This window comes from Lampetra planeri, chromosome 11 (assembly GCF_965212315.1).
Source record: "Lampetra planeri chromosome 11, kcLamPlan1.2.h2, whole genome shotgun sequence".
NCBI lineage: Eukaryota > Metazoa > Chordata > Hyperoartia > Petromyzontiformes > Petromyzontidae > Lampetra > Lampetra planeri.
This window is the reverse complement of record NC_136117.1, coordinates 3819945-3842001: the sequence shown is the minus strand read 5'-3', so window position 1 is coordinate 3842001 and position 22057 is coordinate 3819945.

Sequence of the window (22057 nt, the reverse complement as noted above, 5' to 3'; positions counted from 1 at the left end):
CACATGCTCGGCCCTCACGACACAAGGGGAGGCCATATGGAGGCGAGAACGGTTTCAGTCGGGAGGGGTGGACGTACCATCGTCGCTTTCCCCATTTTATCTGAACGCACTGGGGGCGTGCAACACGCACGACCTCCACGGGTCCCCGCCATGGCTTCAACAATTTAGGCGACGTAGCCAACGGTGCCTGAGGGCAATGCAGCCAGGCCCTGTCACCTGGTTTCCAGTCGTGCACGGACACCTTCCGTGCACGCAACCGCTCGTTTGCAATTTGGCGAGCCCGCGAATTAAGCCGTGCGGCCTCCCTTGCCTCTGTCAGCTTATGAATATTAAATTTAATATGTTCTGCCAATTTTGAATTAGTTCGTGGTGCGGACAGGCCAAGCTGCGTTTCCATGGGCGGGTCGGCTTCCCGACCATACATCAGATAGAACGGGGAAAATCCCGTCGCTGCATGGGGGGCCATTCTATACGCGGCGAGGACCCCCGGGACCTGCAGGTCCCAATCAACATGTGCCTCACACACCTGCTGGCACAGCATAGAAGTCAAAGTCTTGTAGAGTCTCTCCACCATCCCGTCCGTCTGCGGGTGGTACGGGGAGGTACGCACCTTCTTAGTACCCAACAGATCGCACACCTCTTGCAGCAATTTACTTGAAAAATGTTTCCCTTGGTCGGTCAGCAAGCGTTCGGGAGCCCCCTTGTCCAGGACGTAGCCCTGGACAAAGGCGTCCGTCACAGCCGCCGCCGACTGGTTGGCGAGTGGCCACGCCATAGGCCACCGGGTAAAATATTCGACCCCCACCAACAGGTACTTATTACCCCTAGGCGTGACTGGAAAGGGCCCCAGAATATCGAGCGCAACGAGCTCGTTAGTGCGCGAGACTTGAATAGATTGCAGCGGTGGGTTAGCTGCCACGGGCGGTGGTTTTCGCCTGGCGCACTCAACGCATCCCTTCAGAATATTCACCACGTCACTCCCCATCCCCGGCCAATAATAGTCACGCTGAAGCAGGGCAAGCGTTTTGTTTACTCCCAAATGCAAGAGGCGTTCGTGTGCGGCCAAAACAACTTCCCCCCTCACAGCGGAAGGCACCACAAGTGCATGCCGCCGGGACAAACTGTCCCATCTCATTAACATGCCTTGTTTAAGTACGTAGGAGCCAGTTCGCTCCTGGTCCTCTTTGGGACCCCCCACCCTGCGGCGCAATGCTAGCAGGGAGCTGTCCGCCATTTGGAGACGGCCCCACTCACTAAGCGACAGTGAGAGCAGCGAGTCCTGACCCTGAGAGGTAGCGGGGACATCCCCGATTGGTGCGCCCGCGGTCGCAGCCAATGCCCCCATATCTTCCACAACCGGCGGTTTACAGCGCGCCGATCCCGATAGACACGCACATTTCTGACAAGGCAACAATCGCGACAGGGCATCGGCATTTGTGTGTCGCAACCCCTTACGGTATGTAGTCGTGAACTGATAGTCCTGGAGGACTTCCAACCACCGTGACAATTGGCCCGAGGGTTGGGCGACCCTCAATGAATACTGTAGCGCCGCGTGGTCCGTCCGGACCGTAAAGTGACGACCATAGAGATACGGTCTGAACTGTTGTACAAAAAAAACAATGGCAAGCAGTTCGCGACGGGTGACGCAGTAGCGCTGCTCCGCCGGAGACAACACCCTGCTACCATAAGCGACCACCCTTTCGACTCCCCCAACGACTTGGGATTACACCCCCCCAATGCCCGTGTTGCTAGCATCCGTATCTAGCAAGAAGGGACTCGCAAAATCCGGATAGCGCAAGGGTGGGGCACCCACCAAGGCGTCCCGGAGGGAGCAGAACGCGGCCTCCTCCTCCGGTCCCCATCGGAACTTCACTCCTTTCGCCGTTGGAGCGTGCAAGGGTTTTGCAATAGTGGCGAAGTGCTCAACGAATCGGCGGTAATACGAAGCAAAACCGATGAAACTGCGCACGTCCGAAACTGACGTGGCTGTCGGCCATGAACTGACACAGTCCGTCTTCGCGGGATCGGTAGAGATCCCCGAAGAGTCGACAATGTGACCCAAGTATCTAACGGACTTACGAAAAAGGTGGCATTTGGCCGGTTTAAATTTTAACTTAGCCAATCGCATTCGTAAGAACACCCCTCTCAATCGCTGGAGGTGTTCCTCAAATGTTTTACTGAAAACAATGACATCGTCAAGGTAAATCAAGCACGTATCCCATTGCAAGCCCGACAAAACCAACTCCATAAGGCGCTGAAACGTCGCTGGAGAGGAGTGAAGTCCCATGGGTAACCGGTTAAACTGGAACAGGCCCCCTGGAGTCCGAAATGCTGTCTTAGGTTTAGACTCTTCGTCGAGTGGCAACTGCCAGAATCCCGATAATAAATCAAGAGTCGAAAAATATCGCGCACCAGACAATGCATCGAGGGACTCGTCCATCCTGGGGAGCGGATACGCGTCAGCCACAGAGATCTTATTCAGGCGACGGAAATCTACGCAAAATCGCAAGGACCCGTCCTGCTTCTTAACCAGCACAATAGGTGCTCCCCAAGGACTGGAGGAAGGCGAAATAATGTCGGCTTCTAGCATATCGTTAACGGCCGACTGAACATGTTCCTTCTCAGCAGGACTCAGTCGGAAGGGATTTAGCCTGACCGGTGCCGCATCGCCCGTGTCAATGTAGTGGCGTAACAAATCCGTGCACCCAATGTCATACTTATGTTTACTGAACACATCAGAAAATTCCATTAGCAACTCGCGCAGCGCACCCAACTGTACCGCTGACAAATCGTCCGAGTCCGCGCACAGCGAATGGACCCATTCAAGGTCCTCCCTCAGTTCAATGTTCTGCGTGGGGCTCGGATCAACCTGCGCAACCAGCCGCTCATCCGCAGGGACCCGTGCCGCGTGAGCCAGCACGGTGCCCTGCTGAATGACGGCTGGCCGCGACCCAGCGTTTAAAACCATCACAAACGGATCCTTGTCAGCCCGAACCAAAGTGTGAGCCACCGACAAATCGACCCACCCGACAGCCCTGTTAGAAGGACCCAAAAGCATGCCTTGTTCCGAAGTCCCCCCCACCCATGGTTTCCGCAACCGGAGGGGAATTAACATCTGTGAACCCGGGGGCACGTGCACGGTCTGTGTCGCCAACGCTTGTATCGTAGCGCACGCCGTCCGAATTTCAGTAGGGTTCGTCAAAAATGAAATACGGCGACCCGATGGTAGTTCAATGCAACGCTGATTGATGAGAATTTTAATGGGCATTTTAGCCAAAAAATCAGTGCCCAATAGACAAGGAACCGCCAAAGAAGACGAAACGAAAACGGGTCCCGACAATTTGATATCTCCAATGCAAATGGACGCCCTAATCTGACCGATAATGCCCAACGATCCCCCATTAGCGGCGTAAAATGGCACATCCACTGGGAGCAGCGGACGGCATTGGACGGGGAGAATGTTGTAAATGAGGTCCGATATAATAGTCGCCGACGCCCCCGTGTCCACTAACACCCTGACCTCGACCCCATCAATAGATCCCGTAACGACGGATGAACCCGCTGAAGCAGCCACAATTCTGTGCCCCAACTCCGACCATTCAATGTCTCCCCGGTCCCGGCCGAACCCCCCTCGCCGAACCGAATCCCCGAACCCTAACCGGCCCTCCTCCGCCGCACCGCGACGGCCCATGCGTGTCGAGTATGTAGGCCGAGCATGTGAGGTGCCGCAACTTGCCGGGGTTCGTAGAGATGACTTGGGGCCTTGGTCGTCGTCCAGCCGAGATCCCATGGCGCGCTGACGTGGAGCGCGGCAACCGGACGCCACGTGGCCCCGGAGGCCGCAGTTATAACACGTGATGAGGGTCGTCGGAGATCTCGGTTGCTCCAGCTTGCGGGCCGATCGCAGAGGCGAACGGCCCCCCGACCTCCAGTCCCCTGGTCGTCCCGCGGTGAACGCCTCCTCTCGTGGGCTGACGACTTGGGGTTCGGTGATCACCGGACCGGGAGCTGAGGCCACGGCAGCGTTGCAGACGACCCCCTGTTTGCGTTGAAGGACCTCGTGCGCTTGTATACTCGTAGCGACCCGCAAGGAAGAAATATCGATCTCGTCGGCCGTGTTGATGGGGACCCCCAGGTCCTGCGCCAACTGAAGCAGCTGCTCCAAAACCATCGCATCTTGACCCTCCTCGTCCATACGAGGGAATGCGGCATCGGCGAGAGCCAGCAACGCCGTGCGATAGGCGAGCGCGGTCTCCGTGTCCGCCTTCCGCCTTGCATAAAAAGTAATGGCGACACGCCGAGGGAGGTCCGTAGACCTTGGCCATGAGACCCAGCGCTGCCTTAAGCGTGGAGCGGTCCGACCTCCGTGCGGACATGAAGGCCGCGAGCGCGTTGTCGTCCAACATGGCAGGCAGTGCCCGCAGCGCCGTAGCGTCGGACCAGGCGGACATCTCCTGATGCGCCAAAAACCTGCGCTGAAATTGGCCCCAGTCCCCGCCTTCCGCCTTGAAGGCTGACAATGCGGGAAGGCGCTGTTGAAAAATGAAGTCGTCTTCTGCCTCGTGGTTCCTTTCCGCCGCCCCGTCGGTGTGTAAGATGGCGGCCCCAGTGGCGGGTGTCTGATGGCGGTCCGCAGCGCGCGTTGATGACGTAAGCGGGCGCGCTTGGAGAACCGCCGCCACGTGGCGGTCGCCGTTCCCGCCAAAAGTCGGCTCAGATGAAATGGCGGGAATGGCCAAGTCATTTTGGCGGGAATCTGCGGGGCGACCCTGTAGAATGTCCGCCGCCGTCCCCGCTCCTGCCGACGAGCTGATTTCCGCCAGGATGGACGCGGCGGCGAGCAGCAGCTCCACCAGACGGGAGTGTGCCTCGCGGAGCACGGCATCGGTCCCCAGTCGCTCGCCCGGCGCCGTCGGCGGATCCTGCAACGTGGGCCATTCTTCGTCCTCACCCCCCGATGGCAGCTGGCCCGAGTCGTCAAGGTTATCCTCGCGGTCAATCCCGTGGGTCCGACTGGTCTTCCTTGTATCCATGCTTGGAAGACTGTTTCACTTCTGACGCCAGTTGAAGTATTGGAAATGACGGCAGGAAACTCCTTGACGGGTAACACACTTTTTATTAAATCTTGACTTGTCACGATACAACGTGTGGTCTCTATTCTTTGGACTACTGTCACGATACAACGTGTGACCTCTATTCCTCTGACTGCACACTTCACTTAGCTCGTGTAGACTCTATGCCTCTGGCTACACTCTTCACTTAGCTCGTGTAGACTCTATGCCTCTGGCTACACTCTTCACTTAGCTCGTGTAGACTCTATGCCTCTGGCTACACTCTTCACTTAGCTCGTGTAGACTCTATGCCTCTGGCTACACACGCATCACTCGTCTCGTGTAGACCCTATGCCTCTGGCTACACACGCATCACTCGTCTCGTGTAGACCCTATGCCTCTGGCTACACACACTGCATGCTCACACTGCATGCTCACCCTACACTCCGCCTCTGGGTTACACAGAGTCCCGGTCCCCACAGGACAGCGGGACTGGGTACCACAGGGCCCTATCTCTTCCTCTCCGTCTTCAGTCTTCGCTGGTTACACTCTCCCTGTACGCCTGTGTGCATCACCTTATATAGTCCCTCCTCACGGGAGACGGAGCGGATGCGGACCTCGACGTGAGCATCGCTCCTTAGCTAACCAATCACGACGCGCTATCTCTACGATCCGTTTTCCCCCAGCGCGTGTTTCCACTCGTCAACCAATCACGCCGCGCTGCCACCCGATCACTCCCTCTCAAGCGCGTCACCGGCACACAGCCAATCACTACGCGCTGGCACCCGATCCCTACCCCAGCGCGTATCACCACTACATCTGTACTAGATAGAAATTCCTCCGGTACAGCTATTGAAGGCTTCACGAATTATGTGGTCGAAATAGATGTTAAATAATGTGGGAGCCAGAGGACATCCTTGTCGCACACCAAAGTGAACAGGGAATGGCTCCGACTCCCGGCCACGTAATGTTACTTGGGCCCTCTCGCCATAATGAAGGTCCTTTATTGAACGTGAACAGAGGGTCAGGGACTCCGAAAGCATGAAAAACAACCCAGAGCCCAGACCTACTGATGGTATCATAAGCCTTGACCAGGTCAATAAAGCAGAGATGTAGGTGTTGTTGGAATTCCCTACACCTCTGCTGTAGCAGATGGACAGAGAATATGGCATCTGTGCAGGACTGCCCCTTCCTGAAACCACATTGGGGCTCCACAAGCCTCTCCTCAGCGTGCCTGGCAAGGCGATGTTGAATAATCCTTGCCAGGACCTTTCCCGGCACACAGAGGAGTGAGATGCCCCGATAGTTGTTACAGTCTGTGTGGCCCCCCTTCTTAAAGAGGGGGACCACAGGGCTTCCTTCCAATCCTAGAGAACCCGTCCAGTGGTCCAGACTGTTGTTATGATGTCATCTAGGGCAGTCTGTGCACAAATGCTACCCTCCCTCAGCATTTCACTTGGGAGATCATCTCTGGCCGGTGCCTTTCCTGGTCTCAGGCTCTGGATTGTCTTCAGTACTTCCTCAACAGATGGCAACACAACCAGCCACTCACAGGGGGTGACTTCTTCTTGCAATATTTGAGGCACCGCAGCCTCAGCAGGGTCATCCCCACTTTGACCCACGATGTTTTCAAGGCTGAGGGATTTCCCCTCTCCAGGACCTCACACAAATGCTCAGCAAATCTGCAAACCTGTTCCTGGAAGTCGGAGATTGGATCACCATTCTTCCCCCTAATAATGGTAATATGTGTAGTGCTGCAGGTTACTTTTTTGATGGAGTTAAAGAGCGATTTGTGATCACGGGCCATTGAGGCAGACTCCATCTCCTCAGCAACCCGTCACCACCAACCATCTTTGCAGTGCCTCATGGCTCTCCGAACCTCCGAGCGAAGGCTGCGGTAAACCTCCTCATTCTCTGACGTGGGATGCTGTAGACGATGAGAGTGGGCCTGTCGCTTTTTCTCAGCCACCATGAACACCTCCTCTGTCAGCCAGGGTCTCTGGGGAGGTCTGGACCGTGTACCCAAATCAGCCATTGCAGATGCATGAGCCACGGTCCAAAAACCTGGCCCATTTCCCCTCGCCATCAGGAGGAGTGGGGGGCGATGCCAGAGGTGGGACAAAGTCATTGTTATGCAAGTCCAAGTCGAGTCGCAAGTCATCAAATTCATGACTCGAGTCTGACTCGAGTCCAAGTCACATGACTCGAGTCCACATCTCATAGGTGGGACAAAGTCATTGTTATGCAAGTCCAAGTCGAGTCGCAAGTCATCAAATTCATGACTCGAGTCTGACTCGAGTCCAAGTCACATGACTCGAGTCCACACCTCTGGGCGATGCCTACTCCAGCCACAAGCGATGATGAAATTCTCGCTTGCAACTTTTATCAGCTAGCTGAGACTATGCCACTAAGGGTTTAAATGGGGTCCTGGGTGTATGCACCACTGGAGTGGAAGAAGAGCAGGCGCATCTTACAGATGAGAAGTCGATGGTCAGTGGGCAGATCAGCTCCACGGTAGGTTCTGGTGTTAAGGATATGGGCCCGTATCCTCTGTTCCGTCACTACGTAGTCCAGCAGATGTTCTTGCTTGAACCCGGCATGCATCCATAATGTTCGTGTGAATGCACCAATGCCGGAACAGCGTGTTGGTAATTACAAGCCCATGGCCTGCACAAATATCTAGCAGCCTCCCGCCGTTGTTATTGAGCTGATCTGGCCCATACCTTCCAATTACTCCAGACCAGGTGCCAGCATCATTACCAACTCGGGCATTGAAGTCACCCAACAAGATGACATTTTCCAGATGGGCCACTTTAGCTAGCACCTGTGACAGGAGGTCATAGAAGGCATCTGACTCATCGGCGACCACCTGCCCTGCTGGGAACCCCCAAGCCCAGGTGAGGTAACGGGGTAAAAGTGCAGCCCCGCCAAAAAGAGTTCCCACTGGGCTAGGTATTTTGGCCTACTCTTCCACGTTGGGTAGACGGCTTGAAATAAGTGTGGGAGTACCCACACTCTACCCCCACCACGGGCACGACCTGCCCATCGACTTTGAGTGGATCCATACGTGCTGCTGTTTGGAAGGAGAGAGACCGGGCATAATAAAGAAACTTGCGCCGTTGTTTCGACCGCCGCACCCGGAGAGGTGGGATGGACCAAATCCAATTTCTCCACCCCCCTCACCGTCTCTCTTGCCTCGATGCCCCAAGCGCAAGGTGCTCGCTCGATGTGCCCGGGATCTAAGCAACGGATTCGAGCTCATTCGGACCCAACCGTGAATAAGGTCACCCAAAGAGACACATCTCCTCCCATGCTCTCTCGGTTAAGATAACTCAATCGAAAATGGAGGATATTTCTCGGTCGGTTATTTCGGCTTACACAAGGCAAGGAATGTAACGCGTCTGAAAGGACATCAACCGAGGAGAGGGAGCGATGAAATCTATTTGATTTTTCAGGTTCTTGGTGGATCATTACATCACAGGGTCGAGAGAGGTGGTGGCGGATTTGGAAGGCCTGCATTCAGCAGTGGGTTTGACCGAGGCTGATGTTAATGGTGAAGACTACTCTGCGTTGTGAAAACCAAACAAGATCAACCAAGGCATTGTTGATTTTAAAAACGTGTAAACTACCCCAAGTAAACTAAAGGTCTGTTCAACCTTGATCAGGAATTCTTAGCTTATTGTGATCATGATAATAAACGTAGTGAATTAGATGAGGGCCCTTTGATACAACATGTATCTTTAGCTAGGGAGACCAAAGAGAAATAGGGGGATACATCGAGACAGAGATACAAAGATAAGAAATTATTCAGCCACCGTACAGAAGCTTAGCAACACAGAAACTGCCCACCATTTTAATCATCTTTTTACGGAGACATTTCCCGAGCCAATGCCATTAAACCCATATGATGTCATTCTATCCAATCAAAGGGGGTTAATGACCCAGAAATATTGCAGGAACATATATATTTAAAATATCACTGGTCCAAGACCTTTAGGATATTTGAAAAATTGTTCTTGCGCATTTTCTGTCAAATGCCACATACCTGCATTAATCGGAGCCTCAGTGGCCGTAAGGACATCCCCGGATGTGAACCCAAATATGAGGCACATATTTTAAAAGTTAATCATAGGCGGAGTTTGACTTCTATATTTGGTGGGGGCAAGAGGGCAGGGGGGCAGGGGTTTGCTTTGCCCCTCACATTAGGAGTCGCGGGTTCATATAATGATTTTATTTGATTTGTAATCTTAATTGTAAACTACTAAAATGAATTAATAAAGGTGAAGTCATTCCTTTTTTTATAGTTAAAGTGTGCCACATTTTGCCAGCGCTCTTTTTTTGTTGGCAGTTCTAATTCGGTGGTGGTGAATATTCCACAATCCTCTGGAGGACACTGGTCTGTGTAAGACGATCACCATGAATAAGGGGCCTTGAAACAAACGAGTCTTAAGATTCAGTTGCGGATGTCCTTGGGAACAAAAAAAAATATGATTTTTTTTTATGATGCAGTTACTGGAGATGATAGTTAAAGCAAGGATCCCTCTGGCAATTGGGAATAGCAGGAATTCACGAGCGGTCGTGGCAATGTCAAAAAACTGTTTATTAATCAACAAAAAAATGACACTGAAGGCTTATCCATGGGAGAGGAGATAATGACAAAATAATGAGTAAGCAAACCTGAGAACAGTTTCCTGTACGCGCTCACTCGCTCAAGTGGGTTATGCTGTCTGCCGCAACTAATGGGGAAACGCAAAAATGTATCAGGGAAAATCACGTCAGCTTGAGCCACCTTGCTTTCATATCTGGGAACCGATCATCGGTAATATTCGATGACATAATTTACCCGTTCATTTTCTTCACGAATCAAAGTTGTCCCACACACATTTCAGAACATAATTTGTGATTAAAACCAAATTTAAAAATAAACTGTCTCCCCAGTGCTGATGTTTACACACTGCACCAAATACTCATTTAATGCTAAATCAACCTTGGGGAGTCCTAGAACCGGTACACATCTTCGCCACTGTTGTTGGTTATAATTGGGAATCGAACTCTGGTCGCCGGGTTCATAGTGTAGTGCGCTAACCACTACACAACTAGTCCCCAACTCCGGATAACACAGTAGTACACAACTCAATAGCGCAAGCCCTAAACGACGAAACCATATCACCTTAATGACAACAGTGCAATTAATATTCATTTGCAAACACACAGGGTCTCAGTGCTCACAACGAAGCTCCATTTTTGTAGACAGCCATTCACATGTTCCGGAGCATGCACCGTAGCGTGAACTCTGGTCATCCTCGCAGCAGCGGCGGCGGCGGCGGCGGCGGCGGCGGCGGCGGCGGCGGCGGCGGCGGCGGCGGCGGCGGCGGCGGCGGCGGCGGCGGCGGCAGCAGCTTATGGCTCGCCATCAAACAAAGACGGGCACCGCATCGCGCGCTTTCAGTTACGTCTCTTCGAGTTCGTTGTCCTTCCATGCGCTTCCGTTTAGCGCGGTTGGTTGCATACGCTTCGAAAGAAGTTCAGCATACATGCATGTTCCAATTGCTCTACCTTTGAACAACGTGGCCCACAGAAAACGAGGTGACCGGGTGGCTAAGAGGTAAGGGTGCTGAGCTAACATTACTGAGATCCTGAGTTAAAATCTTGGCAAGTACCCATGCATAAAAAAGTTGGCAAGTGTAGCGAGTTGATTGGTATTGGCCTAGGTACCAAGGGCTTTAGACAAAAAACACATTCATCACGATATTTGTTTTGTACTTGATTTGGCTGAATTCCAGTTCTGAGAATTACTAAAAAAGACTATTGGTTTGACTATCACGTGACAATCGCTTAGCAGAGCTGGGAGGAAAGTGCACCTCGTGTTGTGTAGACTCTAGACCAGCTTCGACACTCAGTGTCTCATCAGTTCAGTCAGGCTTGCTCGAATCAATTGTGGTAAAGTGTCAGATGTCATAGACAAGGACCGTCTCTTTAACATACGGGTCCTAATCTGACGCAAAATGACATACGCCAAGAAGTAACACGATATAATAATTGGTGGCATTGTAGATAATATATTACGTCATTTTGCGTTCAATTAGATCATTTTCTATTGTATCTGGAAGTTCACGACCATTAATTCAGACTATTTGTTTAGACTGGAGGAATCCGATGAGCTATTAAGCTCTTTTTCACAGATGTCCAGTAGGGGCGGGTCAGAAAATTACAACATCACAAAAACATGACAGGGACGCAAAGTCTAGGAAAGGTAAAGAAACCACTAAGCAGGCCTGGCTCACTGATTCTTCAGTTCTGTAACGGGATTTATGCCGTTCTGTGATAACGTGAGATTATCGCGTATCACAGTGAGCCAAATTTTCTTCCCTTCCCTCAATCCATGAGCTCTCTGTTCGGGCTTCTGATTGTGGAATATCTGTGTCACCTTCTCTTGTTCTAAAACTGCACTCAACTATTTTACCAGGAAAGGCCCACTGATCTATACGGCTCTTTTTCAGAAGCGACCTGGCCACAAATGATAGCTTAACAAAGTGGCTCATCACGTAACAATTTTTAGCAGGCAACCACTTTTAACGGACGTTGATTCTAAACGTGGACGGAAAATCCGGAGGACCCGGAGAAAAATCCACGCGACCACGAGGAAAACACGCAAACTCCAAATATACAGGCGTCAGGGTCGGGATCGAACCCCCATACAGACCCTCCCCTGCTCTGTATGGGGATCTTGTGGTGCAGTGACACGGCCCTCTCCCACCAATCAAAAAATGGACGTGCGCAGCGTCGTGATTTCATGACCGCAGGTGGAGAGACTTGCACCAGCGGAAGGAATTGAGAGCCACTCCGTAGCGCACGTTTGGTCTACTCCTCAACGCTAGCCAGATCCCTCGGAAGAGGTGTGAGTGCCCACACTCGACCCCACCACACGCGATCCCGCTGATCGACTTAGCCGCAGTGAAATGAACAGAGAGGCGGGGGAGATTGAAGAATCTTGCACCGTTGTTTCTATCGCACGCGCGCTTTCGTTCAAATAGCAGTGGGAGGGTTGACTCGGTGCATCGTAACGACTGCATCAACAGAGTACCACTTTGTGGGAAGGCACAGTGGCTGGCACCCATAAAAGGAAAGTGCTATTTCCACTCGTGGCCAGCCGACGGGGTTAACGACAGAGATGAGCACTGACCCCCACTCATTTGAACACGGAGACGCTTTGACTCTGCCTCCCCTGCAACTGATAACACCGATATAAGGGTGTACGTGCCGTGCCGAATTTATACAATCGCCTTTTGCAACAAATAAAAAAAACCTTATCCAAAATGAACAGAGCACATTACACCGCTGTAATTTACGCCAGACTCGAGACAAATGCAGGCACACACCCACACGCGCGCGTACACACGCACAAGCAGGGTCCACACACGCTATCAAAGCAAAAAAAAACACGCGTGGCTGAGCACTCTTATTATGACACGCAATCACGGATATACATGTGCACGCACGGCATTAACACTCGGGACACGTGTGTGTGTATTGAGAGAGACCAGCGGAGGCGCGCGGCTAGAGGTACGAGTCTACATCTGTATGCATTGGGGGGCTGAGTGGTGAGAAATTGAGGGCACTTGCAGGCAGCCGCGCGCGTGTGCGTGTGTATGTGTGTATATAAGTGTGTGTATGTGCGTGTGTGTATGTGCGTGTGTGTATGTGCGTGTGTATGTATGTGTGTGTATGTGTGTGTATATAGGGAGCGGTAGTGTAGCGGCTAGCGCGCTGCGCTATGAACCAGGAGACCTGGGTTAGATTCCCGCTCACGGCCAACACCAGTGACGATTATCTGAACCGGTCCTGGGCCTCCCCTAGGTCGACTCAGCCTGAAACGAGTACCTGGTGCGGTGTGTAAACATCGCCACTGGGGAGACAAAGGCGGTCGGGCGTGGTGCTTGCCACCCACCCCCTCGTGTTCCGTGCCGGCCTTCATATGTGCTCGCTAACAGCACTTGCCCCTGCAGTCTGTTAGGGCTATACGGGGGATCTTTGTCTTTATCTTCGTGTATGTGTGTGTGCTCGGGCCACAGATTCAAAGGGGGGTTAGTCCACCTACATTCCCAGACACCTTAAGGCCCCCCCCCCCCGTTGGAGGCAAACTCAAACCTGTGCCAGTAAGATTCTGCCTCGGCCTTGACGCCTGCTGTATATTTGCGTGTCTCTCTCTCTTTTCCCGTGGTTCGTGTGGATTTCCCCCGTGTTGCAACGGTCTTTTTGCTCCGCATTTAGAATCAACGTGCGTTTAGAGTATTTGGCTGCTATAAATTTCCACACGATGAGCCACTTCTACTTGAGCTACTATTTGTGGCCAGATCGCTTCTGCAAAAAAAGTTACACAGCTCAGTGGGCATTACCTGGTAAAATAAAAAAAAAAGTTTAGCTTCAGTTCGAACGGGACATGCGTAAAAATAAAATCGAAGTTAATGAAAAAAAGTCAAAAGATGTTGCCTCCTGTTTAGAGCCCTGAGTCAGTCGTGGAAGTTTTGTATTCTACGGTCAGGAAAGTCTCTCCATTGGAAAGCCACTGTTTACTTCCCCACAAAGTGCTACAATAACCCTATTATTATATTTTGGTACTGGCAAAGGAGGTCTAATGATGTAGATGCTCACCCCGAGCCCTCATTACTTGGATAGTGCATTGCCTTTGAGCTGTACGCCTTTTGGCGTCATCTGGTCTTGCACCAATTGAGACGAGTCTCAAAAGAAAGCTGTCTCTGGTGTGGACCAATCAGTTTCAGGGACAATGCATATGTAGAGGTGTAATTGTGTATGGGAGCGGATGGCAAACAAACACAAGGGGCGTGGTTAGGGCCGTACACATAGGAGGTGGCCACACCGACGTCCGCACCTGCATCCCCCACGGGCCCCTCCCGGGGGGGCCGCGGACTATAAGAGGGGGTGAGCCGGAGGGCTCGAGGTCGAGGTATCAGCTTTAACCAGCGAAGACGGAAGACCAGCTAGAATAGGCCCCGGAGCTCCCCTGGCTCGCTGTCCTTATCAGGGCCGACCAGGGCAAGCCGGTGGCGTGGCCCCGAGAGCCCAGACTGACGAGCAGGTCTGGGAACTCAGGGGGTCGGATCCCAGCTTGACCAGGGCTGGGACAGGTAGCCTCCCCTAGCTCCCTAGTGGAGGACTTGGGCTTAGGTTAGCGGGGCTTAGATGTTGTGTCTCCCTGTTAGCCGAGTAAGGGGACGTTACCCCTTAGGTCCTGTGTATACTCGCTAACTGTATACAAGTTGTGTTAATAAATAAGTGTGCCTCCGATCCCGTCGTCAAGCCTCCTGAGTAATTACTACATCTGGTGTCAGAAGTAAAACGTCCAAAGATGGACACACGAGGGACGACACGTACCAGGGAGTCGGAGAGGGAGGACACCGCGGCCGAATCACCACCAGAGATGGCCGAGGTCGGATCGGAGCAGCCGGGGCCGAGTACACCCGCGCCGCTACGACAGGAGGGGGGGGATGCGTCGGCCGAGGGACTTCGGCTGGCTCACTCCCGCCTGGCGGAGCTGCTCTACGCCGCGGCCGCCGTGTTGGAGGAGATCACGCGGCTGGGAGCTGGAGGGGCTGCGCGGGAAGACGGCAGCAGCCGACGCACGCCGGCATTTCCCGCCACCCCGACGCGGCTCGCGGTTAAATTTCCCGCCATCACTACAGTGCGAGCAGAGGGCGGGGCCGGCCTGCGTCAGGTGACTGCTGAGGGCCAAGCACGAGCCGTGACATCATCAACGCCGGCCAGCGCGTCAACAACGGAGCGACCGGCGATGCCATGCTCACAGCCCGCCCACACTGTAACGTCGGCTGGGAACGAGGGAGCGAGATCCGCAGCCACGGACGTCGCCTTACAACAGCGACTGCCGCCTCTCAAGGAGTTCGTGGGAGCGGATGGAGATTGGGGCGGCTTCAAAAGGCGGTTCATCGCTCATCAAGAGATGGCGAACTGGACGGACGCCGAGGCACTATGCGCGCTGCCGGCGATGCTGGACGACGACGCCCTGGCTACCCTCACCTCGGCGCCTAAGGAAAAGCGCGCCACGCTGCACCTGGCGCTGCAGCTGCTGTCAGCCGTCTATGGGCCGCCTTCGGACTGCAGGCAGCTGTTCCACGATCGGCATCGGGGCGCCAACGAATCGCCCCTGGCCTTCCGAACGGCTCTCCTGGCCCTGGCAAAGGCAGCTTTCCCGCGGATGGACGAGGAGGGAGTGGACGCCATGGTGGCTGAAAAGCTGCTGCTACTCGCCGATGAGCTGGACATCGCCGTCTTGGCTCAAGACGACGGAGAGATGTCGTCCCTGCTGGTCGCGCGCCACATCCACGGGGGCTTGCGGTCCCTGCGTCGCAAGGCTGCCAAGGGGGTGGCCGGCCATGCCATGGCGGCCACCGCCCTCCCATCAGAGGAGGTCTGCGGGGTGGAGCGGCGGGGGGAATGGAGATCGGCGGCACCGCAGGCTCGGAATGGACCGAGCCGCCAGGAGCAGCCCAGGCCATCTGGGGCGCTCACACGCTGCTACAACTGTGGCCTGCAAGGCCACGTTGCGTCAGGATGCCGGGCTCCCCGTCAGCGCGGAGCGACACCTCGTCAGGACGCCACGCCGTCTCCACCCAAGCTCCAGCAGAGAAATACGGCGAGTCGTGGCACCTCACACGTTTGGCCCATGCACACATCCGACACACACTCACGCGCTCAACTGAACAGGGTTCGAAAATCGCCGCCCATCGCGCGCGATTGTTCTGAAATGCGGCGAGCGCTCCAACCGGGTCAGTGGTCGGAGCTCGCCCATCGTGTCGTTGCTGCGTCGGCGGGATCATCGGTTGTGGTCGGTCATATTGATGGGGTAGAGGTGCGGATTTTAATTGACACAGGGGCATCGGCGACCAATATATCTGATTTGATTTATAACATCCTTCCCGTTCAAAGTCGTCCCTTGCTCCCTGTTGACGTGCCATGCTATGCTGCTAACGGGGGCTCGCTGGGCATTATTGGGCAAATCCGCGCCAAAATTTGCATTGGAGACATTAAATTATCCGGGCCTGTTTTGGTTTCCTCCTCACTCGCGGTTCCGTGCCTGTTGGGGACGGATTTCTTGGCCAAAATGCCCATCCGTATCTTGATTGACCAGGGGTGCATCGAGCTCCCATCGGGCCGACGTGTTACATTTTTGTCTTCCCCCACCACGGAGCGTCGGGCGTTTGCCACCGTGCAGGCGCTCGTGACAAAAACTGTGCGCGTACCCCCGGGGGCTCAGATGCTCGTCCCTCTTAGGTTGCGTCGGCCGTTTGCTGAAGGGGTTGCGGATCGGGGGGTCTTGTTGGGACCATCTCGAGCCGGGGTCAATGGACCCGATTTGCTAGCGGCTCAGACCATGGTGAAAGGGGATGGGGACCCCTTCATTGCAGTCCTTAATGTAGGATCGCGAACGGCCGTGGTTCCTCAAGGGACCGTGCTTGCACACGCAACGCCGGCGCCCTATGAGGAACCACTCGTGGGTCAGGTAACCACCGATCCTCCGTCGCGACCGCATTCGGACTGTGATGACGGATGGCTGGATGCACTTTGCGCGGGATCTGTGGATCTGTCCGACACGCAGCGTGCGCAGCTGCGAGTTCTCCTGAAAGAATTTGCCGACGTTTTTAGTAAACACAAATTTGATATTGGTTGTACTAAATTGCTGCAACACCATATTGACACGGGTGACAGCGCGCCAATCCGCCAAAATCCCTTTCGGCTCAGTCCCGCCGAAAAGGATCATGTCAAATCGGCTGTTGATGACATGCTAGCCGCCGATATCATTTCCCCTTCCAACAGCCCGTGGGGCGCACCGATCGTTTTGGTGAAAAAACACGACGGCTCACTGCGGTTTTGTGTCGACTTTCGGCGATTGAACAAAATTTCTGTGGCAGATGCGTACCCGCTTCCTCGAATGGATGAGTCGCTCGATGCCTTGGCGGGGGCGCGATTCTTTTCCACCCTCGATTTACTATCTGGATTCTGGCAGCTTCCTCTGGATGACGAATCAAAACCTAAAACTGCTTTTCGGACACCGCAAGGTCTCTTCCAATTTAACCGCTTGCCGATGGGCTTACATTCTGCGCCGGCAACTTTTCAGCGGTTAATGGAACTGGTCTTGGCAGGCTTGCAATGGGATTCGTGTTTAATTTACTTGGACGATGTCATCGTCTTTAGCAAATCCTTCGAGGAACACCTCCAGAGGCTGCGTGCTGTTTTTCTCAAAATGCGGGCTGCCAATTTAAAATTTAAACCGCAGAAGTGCCATTTGCTCCGCGAATCGGTGCGGTATTTGGGTCACATTGTTGGGCGCTCGGGGATATCCACTGATCCCGCCAAAACGGAATGCGTCAGCTCCTGGCCGACTCCCACCTCGGTGGGAGAGGTCAGGAGTTTCATTGGGTTCGCGTCGTACTATCGACGGTTTGTGGCTGACTTCGCTACGATCGCGAAACCATTGCATGCCTTGACGTCCAAGGGAGTCAGGTTTCATTGGGGGCTGGAGGAGGAGGCTGCTTTTCACGCCCTCCGGAATGCCCTGGTGGGGGCTCCGCCGTTGAATTACCCCGACTTCTCACAACCCTTCTTGCTCGATACAGATGCAAGTAACACGGGCATCGGGGGCGTGCTGTCCCAACTCATTGGGGGCGTAGAGCATGTGGTGGCTTACGGTAGTCGGGTACTGTCTCCAGCGGAACAACGGTACTGCGTTACCCGTCGGGAATTATTGGCAATTGTTTATTTCATTCAGCAGTACCGCCCATATCTGTACGGTCGGCGTTTCACCGTCCGTACAGATCATGCGGCCCTACAGTACGCTCTGCGGGTTCAACAACCATCGGGCCAGTTGTCTCGATGGTTGGAGATTCTCCAGGACAACGACTTTGTCACCACATATCGTAAGGGCGTCCGCCACACGAACGCTGACGCCCTGTCACGGTTGCCACCCACTTCGGAGTGCGCTTGCCTCCTGGGTTCGGGGCGTTGTAGGCCCCCGAACGTCACCACCGATTCGGTCCTCGTGGCCGCCGCCGATGCGCCTTTGGCTTCGGGTCCTATCGAGCAAGAAGGGAGGGATTCGTTGCTGGGGTTGTCGGTCGCGGAATGGGGACGCCTCCAAATGGAGGACACCTCCCTCCTCGCTCTGCGCCGTCGCGCAGGGGGGGTTGGGCAGGGGGTGGCGAACATTGACTCGTGGGGGTTGTTCCAGGGTCTTTTAATGCACTGGGACGGAAAAACCCGCCGCCAGCAGCTCGTGGTGCCTGCAGCATTGAGGGGTAAGGTGGTATGGGCTGTTCATGAGCGGCTTCTGCACTTGGGGGTTCACAAGACCTTTGCCACGCTCCAGCTCGATTTCTTCTGGCCGGGCATGGCAAAGGACGTGGGGGATCTCCTGGGGTCGTGCACGCAATGCGCGCAGCGAAAGCCACCAGCTAGGGGGTCCAACCCTCCGCTGCAGTCCATAAAGGTTTCCCGGGTTAACGAGCTCGTTGCGCTAGACATACTCGGGCCATTTCCCGCTACACCCAGGGGGAATAGGTATTTATTGACAGGGGTCGAATACTTCACGAGATGGCCTATGGCCTGGCCCCTGGCCAACCAGTCGGCAGCAGCCATCGCGGAGGCCTTTGTCCAGGGCTATGTCCTCGACAAAGGTGCTCCGGAACGGCTGCTTACTGACCAGGGTAAGAATTTTTCGGGAAAACTCCTCCGCGAGGTGTGCGACCTCTTGGGTACGGAGAAAATTCGGACCTCCCCGTATCACCCTCAAACTGACGGGATGGTGGAACGGCTACATCGGACCATCACGTCTATGCTGTCCCAACAGGTGTCCGAATCCCAGACAGATTGGGACCTTCGCATAGCCGGTGTGTTGCAGGCCTACAGGATGGCTCCCCATGCGGCCACCGGATTTTCCCCTTTCTTTTTAATGTATGGCCGCGAGGCTAACCCCCCTGTGACGACCCAGCTGAAGCTCTCGGCGCCTCAGGCGAAGTCTACCTTGTCCGAACACGTTAAATTTAACATCAGCAAATTGTCTGAGGCGCGGGAAGCGGCCGTGCAAAATTCTGAACTCCGCCAGAAGGCGAACGAGAGGCTTCGGCTGGGGCGGGTACATGTGTTCAAATGGAAACCAGGGGACAGGGCATGGTTGCACTGTCCCCAGGTGCCACTGGCAACCTCGTCAAAGTTGGTACGGCCGTGGCGGGGGCCAGTGGAGGTCGTACAGGTCTTACGGCCGCAATGTGTTCGCGTCAAATGGGGGAGGCGTCGGTGGTACGTGCACCCCTCAAGGTTGAAACCGTTCATTGCGCCGGCCCGTGGTTCACACACACACACGCATGGCCAAACGTGTGAGGGGTCCGCCGACTCCCCGACGTCGCTGCTCTCGCCTGACATGACATCAACTGTTCCATCTCCAGGTGCAACAGGAGTGACGGGTCCACGCCCGCCAACCCCTCCCGGAGGGGTCGGGGGTCACTCGGCAGCGACGCCAGACTCTCTTGCACCCGGACCGTCACCAACCACCACTGAGCGTGCCGGGTCGAGCCCTTGTGACGGGCCCGCCGCGAGAACGCGCGCCAAAACGCGCAGACTATTGTGAGGTCGGCCGTTGGGGGGCCCTTGCGGACAGTGGGGGGGGGCATCCGGAGCGCGTGTATATATGTTGGGTTTGCGGAATGGGGTATTTATTCGGGAGGGTGCGCCGGGTTATTTTTTTTCTCTTTCTTCTTCTACCTGTTCCTGTTGTTGTTGTTGTTGTTATGACTGTTATCGTTCTTGTTAAATTTACGCGAGGCACACACGGTTTTGGGGGAGGCATGCACCTTTATTCTGGTTTTGTTGCAGCCGGGGACGGCTGCGAGCTGTACAGGGGGGGGTGATGTAGAGGTGTAATTGTGTATGGGAGCGGATGGCAAACAAACACAAGGGGCGTGGTTAGGGCCGTACACATAGGAGGTGGCCACACCGACGTCCGCACCTGCATCCCCCACGGGCCCCTCCCGGGGGGGCCGCGGACTATAAGAGGGGGTGAGCCGGAGGGCTCGAGGTCGAGGTATCAGCTTTAACCAGCGAAGACGGAAGACCAGCTAGAATAGGCCCCGGAGCTCCCCTGGCTCGCTGTCCTTATCAGGGCCGACCAGGGCAAGCCGGTGGCGTGGCCCCGAGAGCCCAGACTGACGAGCAGGTCTGGGAACTCAGGGGGTCGGATCCCAGCTTGACCAGGGCTGGGACAGGTAGCCTCCCCTAGCTCCCTAGTGGAGGACTTGGGCTTAGGTTAGCGGGGCTTAGATGTTGTGTCTCCCTGTTAGCCGAGTAAGGGGACGTTACCCCTTAGGTCCTGTGTATACTCGCTAACTGTATACAAGTTGTGTTAATAAATAAGTGTGCCTCCGATCCCGTCGTCAAGCCTCCTGAGTAATTACTACACATATATTATCAGAGTGTGTTTTTGTTTGCATTTTGACTGCAAGAATTGTGGTTAATGCAGACATGAATCCTTGTAAAATGTTTCAGTTTTGTTGCCAGAGAAAAAGGGGAAAACCCCTATTATTATATTTTGGTACTGGCAAAGGAGGTTCAAGTTCATTTATTAGGTATACCCCTGTGAGCCATTCGGCTCTTGAATCGGGTGCTCCCTTCATTGACTTTAGAGGAACGAGATAATGAGTCGACCCCACACCAGGATTTGAACTTGCGACCTTCCATTTGCAAGCCACGCACTCTGCTGCTGAGCCACCTGGCAGGTGACATGGAAAAACTCGTTGATAATCTCCATGTACTGTACGGTCTACCGTATGTATTCCCTGCACTATATGGTGCGCTTATGGGGTGGGGGTGTTATAATCCAGTAGTTGTGTGTATGTGTATGTGACAACAGCTGTATAACTGTATTGACACGGGGCACAGGTTTGGGATGCGTCTTACTTTCTATGATATCTTAAAATCTAGAGAATACGGTAGCTATGAACGCACCATGCAACCAAAACTTCCCGTTTGGCTAATGTAACACGTTCATGGATTAACAGCCATGGTCGAATGTATCCTGGGTTCGAAACCCAGGCTCCCATCCAAGACAAATCTTTATATACGAAAAAAAGTCAAAAATTGTCTGTTTGTTGGTTTATGGCTTTGTGTGTGTTTGCACGCTTGCAAGGATGTGGCTCTCCAACGGAGGGGTTCACGTTAAATAAAAAATAGCCCGGTACCATGCTGTAAGCTCCGCCGTGAGCAAGCGCTATTCCTTTTTCACATCAGGCAACTTTGAATAACTTTAAATAGCGATTTAGTGCGATTTTTTTGGCGCTATCTCTTTATTTATTTATGACGCGTGCACGACCATACCAACTCACGTGCCTTTGGTGGGGGGGACGGCCCATGCCAAGTCGCACGCCTTCGGTGGGAGTGAAGGGGGCATTTTCTTTCGCGTTAAAAATGCTTTAAAAATACACTAAACGCTGAGCTTAAATCTTCACTATGTGATGCCCCCCCCCCCACCCCGATGCGTGCAGTTATTACTACTATACAGTCGCTAGATGCTACCACTATAGGCCGTAGATATTACTGCAGAGCAGCCGGGGAGATCGTGGCTGGGGGGGGGAGGGTCAGGGGAAGCAGCCCAGCCCCAGCCTGCCAAGGTGCCACCTCGGCCGGCTGGACAATCTAGGCGAGGCCAGAGGCTCTGCACGGGACTAGGCCTCACCACGCCACTCTCTCAGGTGAGTACTTTGTGCTATAGAGTCGATAAATACTGCTATAGAGTCAGCATGTACTACTGTAGTGATAGCAGGTACCACCACAGTCGGTATTCAATGCTATAATCATAGCAGGTACCATCACAGTCAGTACGCACTCCTGTTAGATTTTTAAGAGTAGTTTTGAAATATATTTTTTGGCCTGGGCAACGCCGGGTGAAAACTCTAAATATACAGTAGGTTTCAGGGTCGGGGTTG